The sequence below is a fragment of the Gopherus evgoodei genome, chromosome 4, assembly GCF_007399415.2.
Source record: "Gopherus evgoodei ecotype Sinaloan lineage chromosome 4, rGopEvg1_v1.p, whole genome shotgun sequence".
Classification (NCBI taxonomy): domain Eukaryota; kingdom Metazoa; phylum Chordata; order Testudines; family Testudinidae; genus Gopherus; species Gopherus evgoodei.
Genome location: NC_044325.1, coordinates 41,282,404 through 41,303,505, shown reverse-complemented (window position 1 = coordinate 41,303,505; position 21,102 = coordinate 41,282,404). Strand labels below are relative to the sequence as shown.

At 41.3% G+C, this 21,102-nt stretch overlaps 1 protein-coding gene across 28 annotated transcripts in view; it reads left to right on the top strand.

The window, feature by feature from the left end:
- NRXN3 (neurexin 3) overlaps positions 1-21,102 on the top strand; it is a 1,499,321-nt gene that overhangs the window by 1,468,078 nt on the left and 10,141 nt on the right. For 2 of the 28 annotated variants that reach the window (XR_003999960.1, XR_003999959.1), the window contains one exon: positions 19,559-20,288. The exons of the other annotated variants lie outside the window; for them this stretch is intronic. The gene's annotated coding sequence lies outside the window, so the exon portion shown is untranslated. The remainder of the gene's footprint in view (positions 1-19,558; positions 20,289-21,102) is intronic. 28 annotated transcript variants of the gene reach the window in all.

Sequence of the window (21,102 nt, the reverse complement as noted above, 5' to 3'; positions counted from 1 at the left end):
CCCTTGCGCACTCGTGATTGGAAAGGGTACAGCTGAGGCTTGTTCGTGTTTGCAGACTATATCAAACATTAGCTCTGCTGTTTTTAAGATAGGCTAGTGTGGAAGGATTGCTACTGCCATTTTGATAGCCACATGCTGATATCTTTTTGTTCCTTTCTGGCCATACCTGACAGGGAACCCAGTCCTATATAAAGTCATGTACCTTGTTCTAATATTTTTCTGGCATCTTTCATCTGAGACCCTGGAAGTGCCCAGTAGACATTAGTGAATGAAGCTTCACAAACCGTTAATGAGGGAAATGAATATTATGTCTATATTTTACAAATGGGGAAACAGCAACACTGAGTAAGATAGATAATTCGGCACATGATGATTGACTAAGGGTATGTCTACATTGCAATTAAATTCACACCCGTGGCTGGTCCATGTCAGCTGACCTGGACTCATGGGCTTGGGCCAAGAGGCTGTTTAATTGTGTAACAGACATTTAGCCTCAGGGGGAGGGTCCCACAGTCTGGGCTTCAGCCCAAGCCTGAATGTTTACACTGCAATTCAACAGCCTCTTTGCCCAAGCCCCACAAATCTGAGTCAGCCGACAAGGGCCAGCTGCTGGTGTGAATTTAATTGTATTGTAGACATACCTTACAGGCTTAACATTCAAGGGAGTCCTTCCACTGACTTCAGTGGAATTTGCATCAGGCCTTTTGTCCTCGCAAAGTCAGTAATAGAAGTACTGGCTCTCCATTCCTTGTTCTTATCACCGGATAACATTTCCCCACTATGAAGGACACAATCCCGGTTCTGAACATCCCGAACTTGGTAACACTTGTGGCCTATGCTTGTCTCTACCGTGAAATTATTCTGCAAGATTCTCATTTTCATCAATGCTTAGATGGGAAAAAATCTGCTCCCCTTGGCCCTGTTCTGTCATCTCCCTGGGGCTATTAGGGTGTGATTGTGCTGAAGATGAAGGAATCTCTGCCTTTAGCATATGTGTTGGGAAGAATCCCCTTCAGACATTTTGGGAATGGCATAGATAATCTCTGAAGAGGAATATTTTCCACTGTATATCAAATAGAAGAATGTTGGCTGTGATACAGGTCTTCAGGGTGGGTGGATAAAAGCATGACGATACATAAAAGAAAGAGTCCATAGGGAATCTCAAGAGTACAGAGGTAGAATGGAGGACAAATTACAGCTGAGGGCAAGGGAGGAATTGGAGTAGTAAAGGGTGAGGAGATAAATGTTTATAAATATAATGTTATTTTTTATTTATAAACATCTAAATTTGTCTATTTAAAGTATTAGGGAACAATCTTGTTTATAGCTGCATTGAATGTTATATATAACGGTCAAAGTATCCTGCTCTGTAAAAGGACTATGGAGAAATGAGCCTTCTTAGAATCATAGACTTATAGAAATGTAGGGCTGAAAAGGACCTTGAAAACTCATCAAGTCCATCGCCCTGCACTGAGGCAGGATCAAGTACACATACAGCATCCCTGACAGCTGTTTGCCCAACCTGTTCTTAAAAACATCCGGTAATGGGGATTTCTCAACCTCCCTTGGAAGCCTATTCCAGAGCTTAACTATCCTTGTAGTTAGAAAGCTTTTCCTAGTCTCCAACCTAAATCTCCCTTGCTGCAGATAAAGCCCATTACTTCTTGTCTTGCCGTTAGTGGACATGGAAACCAACTTATCACAGTCCTCTTCATAACAGCCCTAAACATATTTGAAGACTGTTATCAGATTCCCACTCAGTCTTTTATTCTCAAGACTGAACGTGCCCATATTTTCTAATCTTTTCTCAAAGATCATGTTTTCTAAGCCTTGTATCATTTTTGTTGCTCTTCTCTGGACTCTCTCCGATTTGTCCAAATCTTTCCCAAAGAATGGTGCCCAGAATTGGACACAGTACTCCAGCTGAGCTCTCACCAGTGCTGAATAGGCAGGACAATTATTTCCCTTTTTTTTACATACAAGACTCCTGTTAAAACAACCCAGAAAGATATTAGCCTTTTTAAAAACTACATCACAGTGTTGACTCATATTCAATTTAGGATCCACTATAACCCCTGGATCCTTTTCGGTAGTAGGACCTCCTAGTCTTTTTTTCCCCATTTTGTAGTTGTGCGTTCATTTTTTTCCTTCTGAAGTGAACTACTTTGCATTTGTCTTAATTGAATTTCATCTTGTTGATTTCAGACCAGATCTCCAATTTGCCAAGTTCATTTTGAATTCTAATCTTGTACTCGCAAGTGCTTGCAACCCCTCCCAGCTTGATGTCATCTGCACATTTTATAAGCGTACTCTCCACTCTATTATCTAAGCCATTAAGGAAAATATTGAATAGTCCAGATCCAGGATTGACCCCTGCGAGCCCCCACTAGATACGTCTTCCCAGGTTTTTTGTGTGTGTGTGTAGAGTAGGAGATGGTGATTTTTGCAATTAACTACTTTGTGCATCCTGTTAGCCCTGCAGAACCCACACCACCCTGGGGAAAGGAGCTGCATTCTGTTCTGTCTCAGACCTCATTAACAGAATCATTTACTAAGTTCCAGTTACCAGGTCAGTTGGTTTTATATCTGTGAAAACCCACTGAAGACAATGGGGTTTCACAGGTGTCACTGAGGTATAGTTTGGCCTGTAGAATCTTTCTTACTAGTGGTTATGACAGAGACACACTCCACCCGCAGTTCGACTCTCAATTCCCAAGTTCAATTGGCAGGGCTGGCAGTTAAGAATAACATCTTGGAAATTGATCATATTTATTCTGCAGCCACAGAGATGCAGTAGACTTGGAGCTCCATGGCTCCATTTTTACAGTTAGTTTTCAGAGAAGAAACTTATGTGGCTAAATTGCTATTTGGATAATTCCCCATGAGCTCTTATCTCAGGTTGCCACAACCAAGTTACCTGATGATGAGACATTATAACGACCTGAGATTCGGAGCGGGCAACATCAGCTCATGTGACAGCCAGTCTCTTATTAGAGTTCCCTTATGAGAGATGGATGTGTAAGCTAATAAACAAGCACAACTTTAGCCTCTAAAAGCAGGGCATTCTTATATTCTAGAAGCCCCAAAAATCTTTAGAAGCCCATGAGAAGTGTTATTTTTGCACATGCCTGTTAACATTTAGTAGAAATCAAGCAGCTGATAATTTAGCTTCTGGCACGTTTCCATGTTGATAGCTAACTGAATGCCCTGGAAGGTTGTGAAGAACAGCCAGATTGCATTAGACTCTTAAACTGCTGTTTAAAATTAGCATGCATGTTTAGGAACTGGGAATAAAAGCCAGAGTTTCCTAACCATCTCCAGCACATATTGGTCCCTGTGTCTATTCATATCCAATGTACCTCAGCAAAGGTTAGGCTGGACACAGATATTGTCTCATGTTTGTAATGAGTCTTTCTTCCTTAACTGGTGGGACCATCCTTTCAAGTAGCCAAGAAATCCCTTTCATAAGCATTCATCACACATCATAGTGTACGATTACGAATCAGGCCACTGGGGTTAGAATGTGAAAGTCTTTTTATTTCATCCACAGAGTTTAAAGCTGTAGGTTGTGCCAGCAGCAAAATTACATGGATAAATTGTTTGTTCTTTTAATGCAACATTTCCAATTTCATCTGTAGGTTGAAATAGCAATAATGAACACATCGGTGTAGAAGAAAGTTTCAATTTTATGGCTAATACAGATAAAGGAAATGAGAGGCTATGAGAAAGTAATCGACTTTCCTATTAAAATCCACCCTTATAACATCTTGCTTCTTAATAGAAGCAACTCTAAAATGATAATTTTTTTGGATCATGTTAATTAACATTCCATCCTATTAGACTTGCTCTGCAGTTAACTTTCATTTTGCTAGTAGTAGAGATTGTTATGCTCCTGTATATTGTCACATCTGAAGCTCAGATGTAATGGTTATTAGTTATCTAAAACTCTTCTTTTAGTGATCTAAAAATGACCCTCAATATTAAATGTTAATATTACAGGTCATATAGTAAGCAGCTGCAGGGCAGAATCAGGTTAAAGTGTATGTGTACTTGCTACAGTTTAAGGTCATGTGGAGATTCAGCAGTAATTTAACATTGAATTGGTTCTAGGAGCTTTAAGTACTGTAGTTGAAAAGTATCATTATATTTCAGAAGCTACCAATTCCCCAATTCCTCCAACCAAAAATCATTCAGGACTTGTGACAGTGGGAACCACCTTTTCTACTGCTGGTAGGGAAAAAGAGAAAGAGTGGGGCCAAAGGTCACCCAGCAAGTCACTGAAGAGCAGAGCTAGGAAAACTCAGAAATCCTGGTCCCAATTGCCTGCTCTAACCATTAAAAAATGCTTCCTCCCAAAGCTGGAAATGGAACCCAAGAATTCTGACGTTTCTTCCCCTCCTCCCCCCCCCCCACACACCCACCAAGCACAATCCTTACCTGTGCTTCTGAAATATGTTCTAGCATTATCAATATTAGGAAGGATTACCATTTGCAACTGCCTTTTTTTCTCTTACAATCTAATCTGTTGTGCAAACGAAGCAATTACCCTTGTCAGTTGCTTCCTTATTATAAGGCCACCATTGATAAACAACTTAAAGCATTGGCTTCACAATATAGTTTATTCTAGACATTCACCTTGTTGAAAAAGAGGATTCAAACCTGCCTGCAGCATCCCCCATCCGTGTATGAGATCAGCCCAAACTCTCCAGAGTAAGAGTGCAGAACCAGCTCCTTGTTTTGCACTGCAGCATTTGCCAACTGGTATATAATTTTGCCCACAGAAATACAATCTCTGCCAGAAAGCCACCCCAAAAATGCCTTGGAACCTGGATCACAGTAAACCCCCCCATATCTGTTCCAAATGATACCTAGCATTAGCTCACATGCTGAAAGCTCCTATATAAAGGGCTCCCCTGCAGCATTTCAGAGCTGGCTTGTTCGTACATTAGCCAATTCTATTGTATTTTTGCTGCATTTACAAGAGCTGCCTAGCGGGAAAATTGACTTCAAAGCACAGATTGATAATTGTTGCCATTTGGTTTCCAAGCACCTTCACTTGAGGTCTCAGGGGACCCCTGGTGCATCTAAACATTAGTACAATCAAAGGAAAGAACAGCTCGGATTCCCTAAATCTATGTGAGCTGACAACTCGTTACATCTCACACCAAAGACCAGATTTCCTGGGGTTTAAAGTTTACCTCAACCCCTTTGCGGTTCTCAGAAGAAGAGCTGTGGGTGTATTTGTTTGTTGGTTGGTTGTGGGGTTATTGTTTTTGTTTTCTTTTAAAGAGCTTTATTTAGGCCTTTACACGCTGTCCCTGCACTCCAGGTAGATTTCATTAGCAATCTGCATACTGGGTCTCCACTCATATAATAATTGGTAGTAATAATAACTAGCATTCGTGTAGTTTATTTCATCTATAGATAGCCAAGCACCTTACAAACATGCTTAAGTATCTGTCTTCATTTTACTGATGTGTAAACTGCTCTAACCCTTTCAGGGGGTTTGTTCACAGTATTGCACCAGGGATATCTGGATATGGGTACATTAACTTGTGGGAAATATTTCAAACCATTTTGGTCTCTGGGAGAGTTAGGGCTTTATCCCCAACTCTGCATTTCTGCTTTTCATAGCATCATAGAAATTACAGATAAAAAGACCTATTAGGTCCTATCTAGTCCAATGTCCTCATCTCAGGGGCCACTGCAAGACTGTTCCCTACCCTATATTCTTGTCCAACCTAGCTTTCAGGGTTGTATACACTGCAATTAAACACCCCTGACTGGCCCATGCCAGCTGACTCAGCCTTGCGGGGCTTTGGCTAAGGGGCTGTTGATTGCATTATAGACACTGAGGATAGGATTGCACCCCAAGCTCTGGGCCCCTCCCCATTGCAGGGTCCTAGAGACTTAGATCCCAAATGTCTGCACCACAATTAAACGCCCTTTAGCCCGAGGTGTACAGGCCAGCCACAGGTTTTTAATTGCAGTGTAGACGTACCCTCAATGTCTCAAGTGACAAGTCTTCTACTACTCACCTTGGGAGACAGTTCCACAGTTGAACAGCTCTCACCATCATGATTTTCCCCCAATACGGAGACTAAATTTTTGTTTACCCTTTTTCCTCTTTTGAATAACATTCCTCCAAGTTAAATCCACAGTAAGACAAAAGCATCACAACACTTATGGCCAAACAAGGATGACATTTGGGAGGGAGGATCATCCAGTGCTTTGGGCGCTAGCCTAGGACTTTTGAGACTCAAGTTTAACCCCTTGCTCTGCCACAGACTTCCTGTATGTCCTTGGCCATGTCACTTAGCATCTCTGTGTCTCAGTTCCCCATCTGTAAAATGGGAATACTAGTATTACCCTGCCTCTCAGGGTTAAACACATTAAAAACTTGAGATGCTCAGATACTATGGTAGTGGAGGCCATATAAATACCTAGCTAGATAAAAATGTTACTCTGAATCACAACTGACTTTCTCTGGATTTATAACAATGTAATGGAGCACTGGAAGTTGACCTTGGGGGCAAATTTGAGCTGAATACAGCTGGTGTACCGATAGGATATAAGAGGAGCCTTTGTGCTCCTGAAACTTCATATTTACACCCAAAATTACATTATTGTACAGGCAAATGGGCATTTAGCTGGTGGAAGGTTACCTGCCTGATGCTCACAAATGCATGGGTTTTATGGGTACACACGTAGCATGCAGCTATAAACATTTGGCCGCTAGCTGTTTGGCTGTGGGAAGGTAGTGGTGGTAGGAACTCAGAAGCCTACGCTCTGGGGTGAGTTAGTTGTGAAGGGAGAAGCAAGAGCTGGATGCATGACTCGAGTATACTAGTTTTATACTTTGGTAAATGAAATCAGAACCTAGCCCAATATGTTAATTGCCTTTCATCTTAACAGACATGGTAATTTGGAAATGCCCTCTAAAATATTTACTATTTGTATTACCATAGTGCCAAGGGGCCCTCGTCATAGACCAGGAACCCCATCGTGCTAGGTGTGGTACAAACACAAAACAAAAAGACAGTCCCTGCTCCCAGGGGCTTACAACCTAATTGCCCTGGAATAATTTATACAAGCAAGTGTCATGGTGTTTTGAGGTTTGCAGTGAATTGCTTTAAAAATAAAAAGGTCCTCTCTGCGGGGAAGCAGTGAGAAAAACATTTTAAATGATAATTCCTGCTTGCTTTAGGTAGGGGAGGGAGCGATGGGGATGAAGCTGCTGTAACTCGTGATTCTAAAACCCCAGTTAGCACCTGATTTCTACATGCCGGGAAGTGACAAGAGAGAACAAAATCAGGCTCTGGAGAAAGAGAAAGGGCAGAAAACACTGACTTCTCAGAGCAAGTTCACCTTCCTAACTCTCAATCTCTCTGCCTGCCTGGGCAGTGGGGTTTAGTTCCCCATTTGGAGCTGTGAGGATCTCCTCATTTAACCCCCCCCCAATCCCATGGAGACTGGACATGCCTTCCTACACACTTTTTCATAGAATATCAAGGTTGGAAAGGACCTCAGAAGGTCATCTAGTCCAACCCCCTGCTCAAAGCAGGACCAATCTCCAAACAGATTTTTGCCCCAGATGGCCCCCACAAGGATTGAACTCACAACTCTGGGTTTAGAAGGCCAGTGCTCAAACCACTGAGCTGTCCCTCCCTATTTTTTAATGCATAAGAGTGGCAGCCATACTCTCTAACCAGTCTGTACCCCGGTGCGCGTGGGGCTGAGCATGCAGATCCATGTCATTTTGTCATGGCCACTTGATTTATAATAGAAAGGAGGCAAGATTTGAAGGTACTGAAACATGAAACCTTCACTTTAATAAGAGCTCACAGGGTGAAGCTTCTTTCCAACTTGTAGATCATGTGTTCTCTGTAGTTTGCCCAGAGCTGGCACTCACCCTCTCTAATGGATTATGAAATTCGACACTTTCTCCCATTATTGAGATGTTTGGCTTGGATTCCTTTCCAGGACAGTTATGCTATGCCTTGCGACTGGAATTGTTCATCATCTGGGTCCAGCTGAACTAACCCCCATTCACTTGCTTGCCTATTTTTTTTCCTGTAGTTTGCAGAACAAATCTCTCCAACATTCCCCAGCTTGATGAGTAGCCCTTATAAAAGCTGCGTTGGTTAAGTTATTCCTTCCAGTGATATTGTTACCAGCGTGTTTTGCTGAAGCTAGAGGGGCATGTAAAGCTTCAACAGAGGCACATGTAAACTCAAGTGCTCTGGATTTTGGATTCCTTCCAGAGGCTTAACTGGTAGGAACTGGGCTGACATGTTCATGGTTTATTCAACTGAATATGGGAAACTTTTTTTTTCCATTTTCAAGATAAAACATTCCTTATGTGAAGGCTGGAAGGGCTGGCTCTACCCGACACTGATTTGTGTCTCCCAGAATGTTAGAAAGTACAAATGTCTGAACACAGAGAGGAGGAATTATTTAGAGTTGTTTGTGAAGGACCAGAACTGGGAGTAATGGAATTAAATTAACCAAACGAAAGTTAAGGCTGAATATAAGATAAACTTTTTAACAATGAGGTCTCATGTTTTGGAATGATCTCCCCTAAAGAAATGGTAGACGTCCCATTCCCTGAGTTCCCTACGACTGGACTGGACAAAGCACTTGAGAATATACTGTAATCTTGCCCCAGTTGGGACCAATAAATTAAATGGCCTAATTGGAAGTTTCACCTTAACTGGGACCAATAGAAGAGCATCAAAGTGAACTTAGTGTGGTTAATGTTTGCAAATAGAATTCTGGCCCTTTAAAATTCCACCTCCCCTGCAACATGAGTTCCATTGAATAACATTGAGTTCTTGTTAAAAAAGATTTTTTTTTTCTTTGCAGACCATAAAGGATTTTAAAGCGCTATTTTGGGGGCTCACTGTGGAAGTATATCATAGGGCCTTTTGTGATTTTCGTGCTAAAAAATGTAGACCATTGGGGTCAGGCTAGAGTCTGGGCTTTCAGACCTCGTGCCATGAGACTTTTAGTGCACTATAGACATGCCCTAAGTATTTCAAATAGGGCTTTAAGCAGGGATTTAATTGCTTACTAATTAAATACCACTTGATTGTTCCAAAATCGTATTTGACCACAATGTTATTGGCATATTATTTTGTACTCAGTAAATTCTGCACATTCAGCCATCAAATACAATAGTATTTAAAAATCCAGGAATGCCACTATTAACTCACATCAAAACAGCCTGGAATAGGACTGAACAAAAATTTGGAAAAAGTTATTAGAAGAAACAGTCCTGCAGCTGGGGTAAGGGGCTGGTTGGAGAAGATGACAGATAGGTCTCTTCCATGTCTGGTTTCTGTGATTCACTTCAGATTCATAACTGTACCCTGACACCATGAAACTATAGCTTGGCTGCCACTCTAGCCTGCTTGGCTCATTGTCTCTTTGCAGTCTGTGAATAATGGTGCAAGTGTCAGGATACGGCTGGGGGAATGTGCTGGGAAGCTTATGCCTCACATCTCTTGTTTTGCTTGTGAAACAGCCAAGGACTCAGCGGCTTGCATGAATCTGCTAATCTCTCCATGATCTATAGTTTATGGGTAAATAAATAGGACAGGCAGCTGCAGTTGAAGTGTATTTGGACTCTCCAAAAGCCTTTGACAAAGTCCCACAGCAAAGGCTCATATGCAAACAAAGCAGTCCTGGGAGAAGCAGGAAGTTCCTCTCCTGGATCACTAACTGGTTAAAAGATAGGAATCAAGGGATAGGAATAAATGGTCAGTTTTTGCAGTAGAGTGAGATAAATAGTGGGGTCCTCCAAGGATCTGTACTGGGGTCAGAGCTGTTCAACATATTTATAAGTGATCTGGAAAAGGGAGTAAACAATGAGGTGGCAAAATTTGCAGATGATACAAAATTACTCAAGATAGTTAAATCCAAAGCAGATTATGAAGAGTTTCCAAGGGATCTCACAAAACTAGGTGGCTGGGCAACAAAATGGCAGATGAAATATAATATTGATAAGTGCAAATGCACATTGGAAAACATAATCCCAACTATACATACAAAATAATGGGGGTGGGGACTAAGTCAGCTGTTCCTACTCAAGAAAAAAAACTTGGAGTCATAATGGAGAGTTCTCTGAAAACATCTGCTCAATGTGCAGTGGCAGTCAAAAAAGCCAACAGATTTTTTGGAACCATTAGGAAAGGGCTAGATATCATAATGCCACTGAACTCCCACACCATAAATACTGCATGTAGTTCTGGTCACCGTAGCTCAAAAAAGATTTATTCTAATTAGAAAAAGTACAAAGGAGGGCAACAAAAATGAATAGGTGTATGGAATAACGTATATATAAGAACCGATTAAAAAGATGGGGCCTGTTACATCTTAGAAAAGAGATGACAAGGGGGTGAGTTATGATAATGGTCTATAAACTTATGAATGATGTGGAGAAAGTAAATAAAGAAGTGTTATTTACCCTTTCACGTAACACAAGGACCAATGGTCACCCAATGAAACTAAGAGGCAGCGGGTTTAAAATAAACATAAGTAGAGCCTTGCGCAGATACAAAAATGTTTATCCTCATCGGATCCACGATCTGCAAAAATTGTTTGTAGATATCTGCAGATATCCATGGATTTGCAGGGCTCTAGACAGCTCCACAGGTCAACGCGCAGCAGTGACCAATGTTGCTGGAGTGGCAGGGACGATGGGAGGCAAGGGACCTTGCCCACCCACTTTTCACACATGTGGACCTCTCCCCCTCCCCCTCTTCTCCCTCAAGGCCCCCCCGCCCCCCACTCCAGTCAGGCCAGCGTGGAGCCCAGCCAGGGAGCCTGAGCAGCAGCAGGGAGCTGCAGCAGACCCTCCACCTACCTGCAGTATATGGGGGGTCATAGCAGCCCCTGGCCGTGTCCCTACCCCCCAGGCATGGCACACTCAAAATGCACACTCAATCTCTGGAACTTGTTGCCAGGGAATGTTGTGAAGGCCAAAAGTACAACTGTGTCAAAAAAAAAGAATTAGATACATTCCTGGAGGACAGGTCTATCAATGGCTATTAGCCAAGATGGTATGGGATGCAAACTTATGCTCTAGGTGTGCCTAAACCTCCAACTGCGATCAGCTGGGGCTGTCTGACAGGCGATAGATCACTCGATAACTGCCCTGTTGTTTTCATTCCCTATGAAGCATCTGGCACCGGCCACTTACGGAAGATAAGGTACTTCTATAGCTGGACCATTGGGCTGTCCCAGTGTGGCAGTTGTTATGCCCTTATTTGATTGTATCTAAAAAAAAAAAAAAGCTGGGGAAGCACATTTGGGGACAGTGGGCTCTCTTGCCAGCATCCCATTTTCAGAGAAGCAAAAACTCTTGCATATTTTAGAATACCATACATATGGAGATAACATTTGCTTTATGGGGTTATACCAGAGATATACCTAGAATCCAGTCCTGCTCCCATTGAAGTTAATGGAAGTAGCTTTGTTATTGACTTTGACAGGAGAAGGATCAGTATTTTCTCCTGTCTTCACCAGTGACCAGTACCTGATGATTCAGAACAAATCTTTTCCAGGTTCCTACCTTCAGCTCTGAGCATAAGGATTGAATAACTTTAACTAATTTTTAGCTTTACCTAAAAGCCTTTAAGCTTCCTGACTGCATATGGAGGATTTGTCTGTTAACAAACACATCAGCGTCTCTACTTGGCAGAGAGTGCAAGTTGGGCAGAGATGCATGTTAAGAAGACTTTAAAGCCAGCCACAGCTGGATGTCTGATCAGCTCTGGAATTGCTGACTAGGCCTCCAGAGATTCTCCTTTGGTTCAAAGGAGTATAAAAAGATAACAAAATCAGGCAAGGAAGGGAAAAGCTTCTTTACCTCTGAAAGCCATGGCAATGGTTAACACTTTGGATTCTCTAGTGGCAGATATTGAGCACTCGTGATGAACATGTGAGAGTTTTTTGAAATACCATTTATTGGAAGGAGTGCATGCTTGCCCCACTAAGCAGCTGGTACTGTAAATGGGACAACTTCAGTGATGGCTCATATGGGCTTCTTTCCCTACATATCTCTGTAGCCAGTAACTGGCCTTTATGTCTCTGACAAGAAAGCCAGACTGGTCAGCACACACACATCTCTCTGATGTCTCTGTAGAGTGACCAGATAGCAACTGTGAAAAACTGGGACACATTTTGGGGGGGCAGGGGAGGGGAAGGGAGGTATACTTACATATATAAGATAAAGTCCCCAATATGGGAATGGTCCTGATAATATCGGGATGTCTGGTCACCTCATGTCTCTGCCCCAGGAGCAGATTTCCTCTCTCATAAAGTCTGCTTCTCAGTGTGGGGTGGAGGCTCCTATTCTGTGATACAGAGGACTTCACAGCCTGTCCTTTAGCCCCAAAAAGACTATCCCCATGCAATGGCTGCTCATTCTGGTTTGTGGGGCTAGGGCCTCACAAACTCCCAAGAGTGCCTCCTCTGAAACCCAGAGCATGATGGGCCATCCCCAGAGCCTGCATATTGCTCCCCCCCACCCTTAATAATAGTATATCTGTGAACAATGATCTTCTTCTGCTATCTCAGTTGGGAAGGGGAAAGAACCCAGACTATTAATAAATCCTGCATAGCTCCAAGACATTAACAGTCCTTTTGTAAATAACTCTTAGCACCTCTCTAGCATTTCATCCTCAAACAACTTTGCAGACTCTGAATATTTAATCCTTAAAGCAGCCCTGTGCAGCAGGTGGTATTCCATTTTATTGTGAGGGTAAATGAAGTACAAAGAGACAAAGGGACTTATCTGAGGTCACAGACACTCAGTCTCAGAGCCAAGATAAGAAATCAGGAATTCTGGACTTTTAGTGTGAGGTTTGTGCACCTTACACTGAAGCAGATGGTGATGCTATTGGAGAAAAGGTACTGAATTGAATAGAGCCGGGGTCTTACCCTGTACAGAAATTCCTGTTTTCCTATTTGTTGTGCTGAAACCATTAAAACAGGCCTCTCTTTCTCAGAGAAAAATAATTTGGCCTTGGGTAACGTGCTAAAACTGCAGAAGCAGTATTTTACAAGAGAAAATGATGTGTTTTACTGCTGCTGCCATACAAGCAGAGGTGAAAGTAAGCCAGTATGGTACGGCATACCGGTAAGGAAGTGGCCGCCGGTACACAGCCGACCATACCGGCAGGGCCGCTGATGGATGGGGGAGCAAAAGGAGCAGCTGCCCAGGGCCCAGTGATTTAAAAGGGACCGGGGTTCCTGGCCCCCACTACCCTGGGGCTCTGGCAGCATTTAGGGGGGGGCTTTAAATCACTGCTGGATCCCCGGTTGGTGCAGGCCGAGCAGTGCTGAAGGGCTGGCTGGGGAAGTCTGGCCCCAGCCCCGGCACCTTCCACCAGAAGCCCCACCACTTCCGCCCAAGGCCCTGCCCCTTCATGGGGCTTAGAGCCACCCCCGCTCCTGCCCAGGACCTTGGCCGCCCTGCATACCAGTAAGTTCATTAAGTTACTTTCACCCCTGCCTACAAGCTAGCCATTAATAGTATAATTCTTCCTCAGTAGTCATTGGGCTGGCTATGTGGAAAGAGTTAAGGCTACACTGGAAAGAGGAGTTTTTCCTGTCAGCTCCTGCCTGTAGAAAGTACTCTATAGTGATTCTGATTTTCCTTTATCCCTGCCAGAATCTCCCAAATCCTAATTGCTCCACAGGGACTTCATCACTCTGGAACTGTCATTGCTCTGTTTCGTTCTTTTTCCTCTTCATTCATATAGGGCCAGAACGTGGCTTTTTCGCCTCAGTCAACACTGGAGGGGTTCAGAGGGGCCAGGCTGCAGCTGGAGCCCAGAGGAAGAATTCTGGCTGACTCTTCCACAGTTCCTCTTGGGGGGGTCTGGGGAACACAAGAAAGAACTGGCTCTGCTGGCCTGTGCACTGGCTATCTTTAGGCAGAGTAGCTGTCTGTGTGTTATCTCTGTGTTTCTCCCAGGCTAGGGCATAAATGGAGGGAGAAGGCACCCCCTTTGCACACCACATAAGCTCCTAACATATTTTTCTTGCTTCTCGTTAATGTGGATTCTTGCCACATAAGCACTAACTGGAGAAAAATTGCTGCAAACACTACTTGAAGCTGAAAGCAGATGCATAGATAAGGGTGTATTTTTCTCCATTTTATAGCTAACCTACTTTCAGGGCTATGTGCCTCACTCAGTTCATTGGAATCTCTCCATTTGTCTCTTTTAACTGACTGTTCAACAGAACCAGCCGCTTAAGAGCATTTGTCACTATCATCTCAGTCCTACCTCAGTATGGAAATACGCATCTAAATGAGCCTAAAAAGCATTGTTTGATAACTAAAGTAGGATTATATAAGTATGCAAAAAAGCAGTTAGGGGGCCTGGGTTGTGCAATAGGGAAATGTGCTTTTCCTTTTATCACTAAAGATCTTGGTTCTCATTCTAATTAGGCTACAATAGAAGAGGAAATTGAATGTACAGGACTCATTCTTTCCCTACTTTTAATGATCAGAAAGAAAAAAGTCCCAGGAGTGGAAATGTCCACTAAGGAGAGGATCAGGACTGAGGTCAGGGAATACTGCTGGTCAGAAGTGCATCAACATTGTGATTTGGAGCGCTAGATAGGCTGACCAGATCTCCTGATTTTATAGGGCTTTGTCTTATATAGATGCCTATTATCTCCCACCTACTGTCCCAATTTTTGACGCTTGCTATCTGGGCACCCTAGGTCTAGGGCTGGAATGGCAGGGGAATGGTACTGGTTAGTGTTGAGCTACATGAGCAGAGCTGCATGGGAGAGCGAAGGATTAAAATAGCATGGGGTATCGCTTGTTAGGGATGAGGTAAATTGGCAGTTTGGTGCAAGTCAAGGACTGAAATAACTGAGAATACTACAGGTCTAGAAGAGATTGTGCATGATCCAGGACTGAAATAGCATAGATTGTTATAGGTCAGGATTATGGCTTTACGGCAGAGCTGAGGCGGAGTACCACATAGGAATACTATCGAACTGGGGAGAGGTGTGTTGGAGACATTGGAAGGCAGGTGCTGTATAGTATACCGAGTTCAATCCAGGTCTGTGGGTCTCACACTAATATGAACATTACACTTACCTACAACTTTTAAAAATGCAATTAAAAGAAATGCAAAACGAGAAAACTCCTGAAAATAGCAAGTATAATTGATATAACCAGAGCTGCTCCAAAAAGGACAGTGTTTGCAAAATATTCATCCTTTTTAAAAAAAATTGGAATTTTGAGTATAATGTCATTTAAAAAAACAAAATTAAGAAAATTTTGGCCAACTCTGTTATAAACTTAAATTTTCTATTCTTCAACCAGTAGCTGAATCCCCTTAAGCTACTAAGCCCTTTTGTCCCAGCCTTTCAACCTCGCTTAAATAGCTGAAAATAAAAGTCTGACAGCATGTATTATTTATTTTCCTTCTACAACCTTTGCTTGTATTTCAGAGCGACAGTTGCAGGATGGTAGCCACTGCACTAAAAAAAACCATGAGAGCAGCAAAATGTTTAGTTTACAGATATACGTGGAAATATTTTTAACCCAGTTTGCAAACTGGGGGACCTATATTAGGTACTTAAATCTGTATTTAGGCAGTTAGGGCTGGATTTTTCAAAAGAGCTGAGAGGCAGATTTTCTAATGTGCTCAGCACCCATTTCGGCACCTGAATGCAGAACAGATTTTCAAAACTGCCCACTTCTGAGCATCCCTTACTGCGATTCTTATGTCCAGATTTTCTTTTCACAGTCTGGCCATTTATTTAGGTCCCTAAATGGGAAGTGAACTAGGGGTGGGGAAGTGGGGGGAAATCCAGCTATAGTTAAAAGCGACCTTATAGTTGGGGGTGCTGAGCTCTTTTGATCATCTGGCCACTAAACATCTTTTTTATGTCTCTAGCCCTTGAGTTAGACGCTTAAATCAGGGTCCTAAGTATGGACTGAGGTGCCCAACGTCAAGCTTCAAGTATGGAAATTGGGCTCCCCACACATTAGAGTCTATTTGGTGTCTAAAGGAAAACAATGTGTAGGCCTTGCATGAATAATGAAAGAAAACAGAAGTTGCCAATGGGCAAAGCATGAACTCACAAGTGGTCTTGTAAATAAAATGTAATTAGTAGGTAAAGAAACAGTAAGAAGAATAATGTATGATGAGATTGCTTACTTTGCAGCTTTGCTTACTAGCATATTTTGTTCTCGTGGACTGTTCATGAGCTATACAGGAATGGGTTACAAAAATTAGTAAACCAGTTATGAAGAGTGATGCAGTATAAAATGTAACTAGCATGCATCAGTTTGTTCTAGAATATGTAAATCTGAGTTGTTATGATGGGCTTTGGAGCTGTGGTAAACCCCTCTACTCAGCCCACTGCATTTGGGCTTGATTACCTCAGATAGTGTTGCTGTATGCCAATTTAAAAAAAACACCCCTGAGGCCTGGTCTACTCTAGGAATTAACATCAGTATAGCTATGGCTCTCGGGGGGTATGAAAAATCCATATCCCTGAGTGCTATAGTTGCCGTGTAGACAGCGCTAGTTGATGGAACAATTCCTTCTGTCAACCTAGCTACTGCCTCTTGGGGAGGTAGATTATCTATGCCAATGGTAGAATCCTCCTATTGGTGTAGGCAGTGTCTGCACTGAAGTGCTACAGCAGCACAGCTGCACTGCTTTAGTGTCTTAAGTGTAGACATACCCTCCATGACGAATTCAAGCTAATTTTTTGGCAATGGATCAGAAAAGGTCTCAGAGAAAAATCCCAACCCAGTGAATTCCAGTATATTGAATATAGGTATTTCACTACTCTTAGAATCCAGCTGCAAGTCACAACAAGGAATGATTAAACTTCAAAGCTTAAATGCCTCATTGTGAAATTTCCTGTATATTGATTAACCCTGTTAAACCAGAGGCTAAGAATCCTGGTAGGGAATGGTGCCCAGGGACAGTAATTTTGAAAGTTTACCAAAAATAAATAAATTAATAACCCCACTGGGGCTTGCAGTGGCCTCACTGCTGCCACTGTTCTTTGTTTCCAGCCAATCTTTTCTCATTCACAAATGAACCAAAAAAAATCATCCCACATGGACCAGCCTCAGGAGCTATGTGTGCCTATATGTATTGTCCCTGAGGTTCACCTAGCCAGGTTTCCCACTCCTTGGTTGAACCTCTCACCTTTATTAACTCAGTCCCCAGTATATAGTTCCTGCGCAGTCTTCCAGTGGAGGCAGATGCCATTCCTGCCACATGGTAGTGGCCAGGGTAGTCTCATGCCTTTCGCCCTTCAGCGGAAGTTGGGCTTTTCTCATGCAACTCCCATTCTCCCATCTTTACCAGCTTGGGACACTTTTTTAATAGCGCATCCAAGTATAAAGTTGAAGGATTCAGTGTCTCTCTACATAATTATTTATTTTTAATCTCATGTTCACAAAGATTAGCTTTGTTCTCTGAGTGGCTCTGAAAGTATTATTGTCCCTCCTATTAATAATGACCCTCATCTGGAGGCTCTCTGTATCATATTTTGTATATAAGACTACCACTGTTCCTTAGCTTCCAGGTCTTGTAAAGGCCACTAGGACTGATTATTAATAAACTTTGTTACCAGTAAAACCTCTTTATAACATACAAAGGGTCCAATCCTGCAGTCTTTTCCCATTAATTTCAAACAGAGTTTTGCCTATATAAGACTTTATGGCCTGAAGGTTCAAATACTACCAGTTGTATTGTTTACTATTGTGAATTGTCCACTGTCTTCAGTGGGACTAATCACTGGTCCAGTCCTACAAACACTTACTACCAGACTAATGCTTACTGCAATGAGTGTCTTCATTGGGCCAGATTGTGAATCCCCTCTTAAGAGTAGGCCCTTTGACTCTGTGTGAATAATTGCTGACTGTTTTGAATAATAGGTTAATCAGCATTATACTGTTAGCATTCACCTGTTCAGGCTCCAAGGCAGTAATCATTACTTTAAGTAGGAAGTGTTTCAGGAAATGAATTCTGCAGCCCTTACTCAAGATGATTAGTACCTACTCACATGAACAATCCCAAAAATATTAGTCACACAAATGCTGCCCATCGTAAGTCTGAGCTGGAGAACTGGGCCTTGAGAAAAGACTGGAGTTTTGTGTGTTTGATGCCTACAGGCAGTGTTATAATGAGTGTGGAATGTATTTCCTAGCACCTCTGGCAATTTCCCTCTCTCCCCCCACACCATAACCCTTCTAATCTCTTCCCATAACCTGCACCGAACCCTTTGGAATGTACTTTGCCCTTACTGGACAGGCATGGAATGATATACCACCTTGTTCCTTGAGTCATTGTCTTTGCTAACTTCCCTTTCCCTCCCTCCTAAGTCCTAGCTTGCTGTTCTGTTTTTCTACTTTCCCTAAATGCAACTTACTTTAAGCATGCATTATTATTATTATTATTATTATTAACATCCTACAGTAAAATGAAGCTATTATATAACCCATTTGTCAATCTCAGCCAATTTCTTCTTTCTTTTCCTATGTCTATTTATGACGTACATCCAGACTGCACGTCCTTTTTTCCCTTGTGTTTATTTTTAAAAAAAGTAATGAAAAAAAGCAGTACATTGGTGGGTGGGGAGTTTTTTGGCCAAAAATTAAAAGAAAATTTAAAATGGAGGGAATGCAATCCATAAGCAAAAAAAATCCAAATGATGAAAGTGTCCCTAGACTGCTTTGCTTGTTCCTTTTCAATGTGTGCATCTGGTTTGTTCATCTTTGAAAGTGTGTGGAATATTTTTTTCTTTAAAAATAAATTTAAAAAAAACCACAGTTGTTCTTTTCTCCCTTCTTGCTGGGGAATAAAGTGCTTTTTTGTTTTTGTTTTTTTAGTGTATCTCTATAATCTATATTTGATGTATTTCTTTTCAATGGTTGGATTTCTATCTTACATTTGGGTTGTTCCAATCTAATGACAACAAAAAACAAAAGTTATGAATTGTTTTCTGCAATTTCCCCCGTACTTCCCTCTTTAAACAAGGAACTACTTCACCTGCAGAATCCTATATCCATATTTTCCAGACCACAGTTCTAAAGAATCTGAATTTAAAACTATCAAGTTCAGGGGGAGGGGATACCAAAGCACCCCGGCATTTAAAATAGATGGCTTCATTCACTGAAGCAACTAATGGCTTCAATTCCTTAGAACATTGATGTCAACTTCTTGGTGAACATGAGGCTGTGCATAGCTGCAGTTGAAGTTGTTCTAATTCCAGTGCATAATGCTAGTTTTCTTGTTTTTTTGTTTTTTAATCTCTATTATTATTATTATTAGTTTATGTATTTTACTGCTATTTTTAGTAGGAAAAAGCTTTAACTGTTTTTATAATTTCAGAATCTTTAATGAAACTGATTATTATTAATTTTTTGTAACTTGCATGTTGAAGAAGTTGCAGCTTAGGGTTTGTGAGATTGTCAATGTTAGAGTTCTGTTCTTTCTTTTTGTTGATGGGCATGAATATGCTCATTTGTTTTTGTATATTGCCCATCCCTTCCTTACAGCCAGAAGCTCTAATGCTGCTAGATCACTCCGTACCGCCCTTACATGGACATGGCAACTGACTTACACATTCACTCCCATCATCTTCATCTCCTGTGTAGTACACTCATAGATTTTACACTCCCAACCCATCCACCCTAGGCATCTTTTTTCTTCCCATAAGTCCCCTCCCCAGCCTTTCTTTAGCATTGTTAAAATTTTATGTGCCGTCATCCATTCCTTAAAACACACACAAAAAAATTCTAGGAAAAAAAGAAAAGAAAATGTTTTTAAAAATATATATTGAATTGACCAAAAAGACAAAAAAAGCCTTGATTCTCAAAAAGCATTTGATCTGTAGATACATAAACAGTCAAAGCAAATTCTAAAGTGTACATTTTTTTCAATTGTAACATGTGAAACATTTTACATAAAGCAAACATATAATTTATAACCAAAAACAACAGAGAAATAAATTCAAATTTGTTAAGGTGCAAGATTTTTTTCTTTTCATGTTATGTGGTGTGGATGTATGTGTTGTTGCCTCCCTGTATCACCCTTTGTCGTAAAATAATTATATTTAAAAAAGAAATAATAAACATTTTGCTAAAAAAAAGTTTTTAAGAACGACAACAAAACAAAAAAATCAAGTTACAAGAATGTGGCAATTCTACTTGTCCAAGAGCATTCTTACACAACTTTCTTTTGTAAATTTTTCTTTCATGCCAAAAAACATGCGGGCAATTTGTTGATGTAAGTTGACTATATGAAATCAATGTGGTATGCTTTCTTATAGCTAATTTTATATATTTTTGAGTACTTTTTTTTTAAAAAAAGAAACATTTTTGATTTCCTGTATTCTTTTTTTTTCAGTTTTCTTGGGTTTTATCTTTCTTTTTCTGGTAAAGCGAATGACCTGTTGTTGTTGTTGTTGTTGTTTTTCTTTTCTTTTGATGAGCTTAATTTTGTTGTGGAATTTTTATTTTCTAATGTGTGGTTTGGTTTTGAGAGAAAAAAGCATAAATTCCTTTATTTAATTTTTGGATGTGTTTGTTTTGGTATTTGCTGTTATATTACATGCTCTCTCTAGATTTCCAATTATGTGATTGTACTACTCTTTGTAGGAGGGGTTGAAGGAGCCCAGGGTAATTCACTCCCACTCTCTGTCAATTCTCGCCGCAGTCTCTTTTGCCTCCCACAGAAAGAATCAGAGCTAATGCCAAGAGTTTTCATTCATATGTAAACTTGCTGTAGCCTGGTGTGTAGACTATATTCCAGGAGAAAACAAGGGAAGTTTCTTTAAGTCACTGGTCCCCATTTGGCAATAAAGTCCCTAGTTACTCTTATCTCCAGTTCCCTCTGTTCCTACAGAAGCATATTCTTCCTGCTAATTTCCTTGATCGTCAATCTTCTTGTTTCTGCCAGAGTCAAAAAGATACTCTCAAGTGTACTGTTAGAGTGCAAACCCTTCAACCAAAATGGCCCTAGCATCATGACTACTAACCTCTTCCAGCAATTGTAGATTTTACTAGTTCTCCTCTTCTCCCAACATTTGAATGTCCTGGAC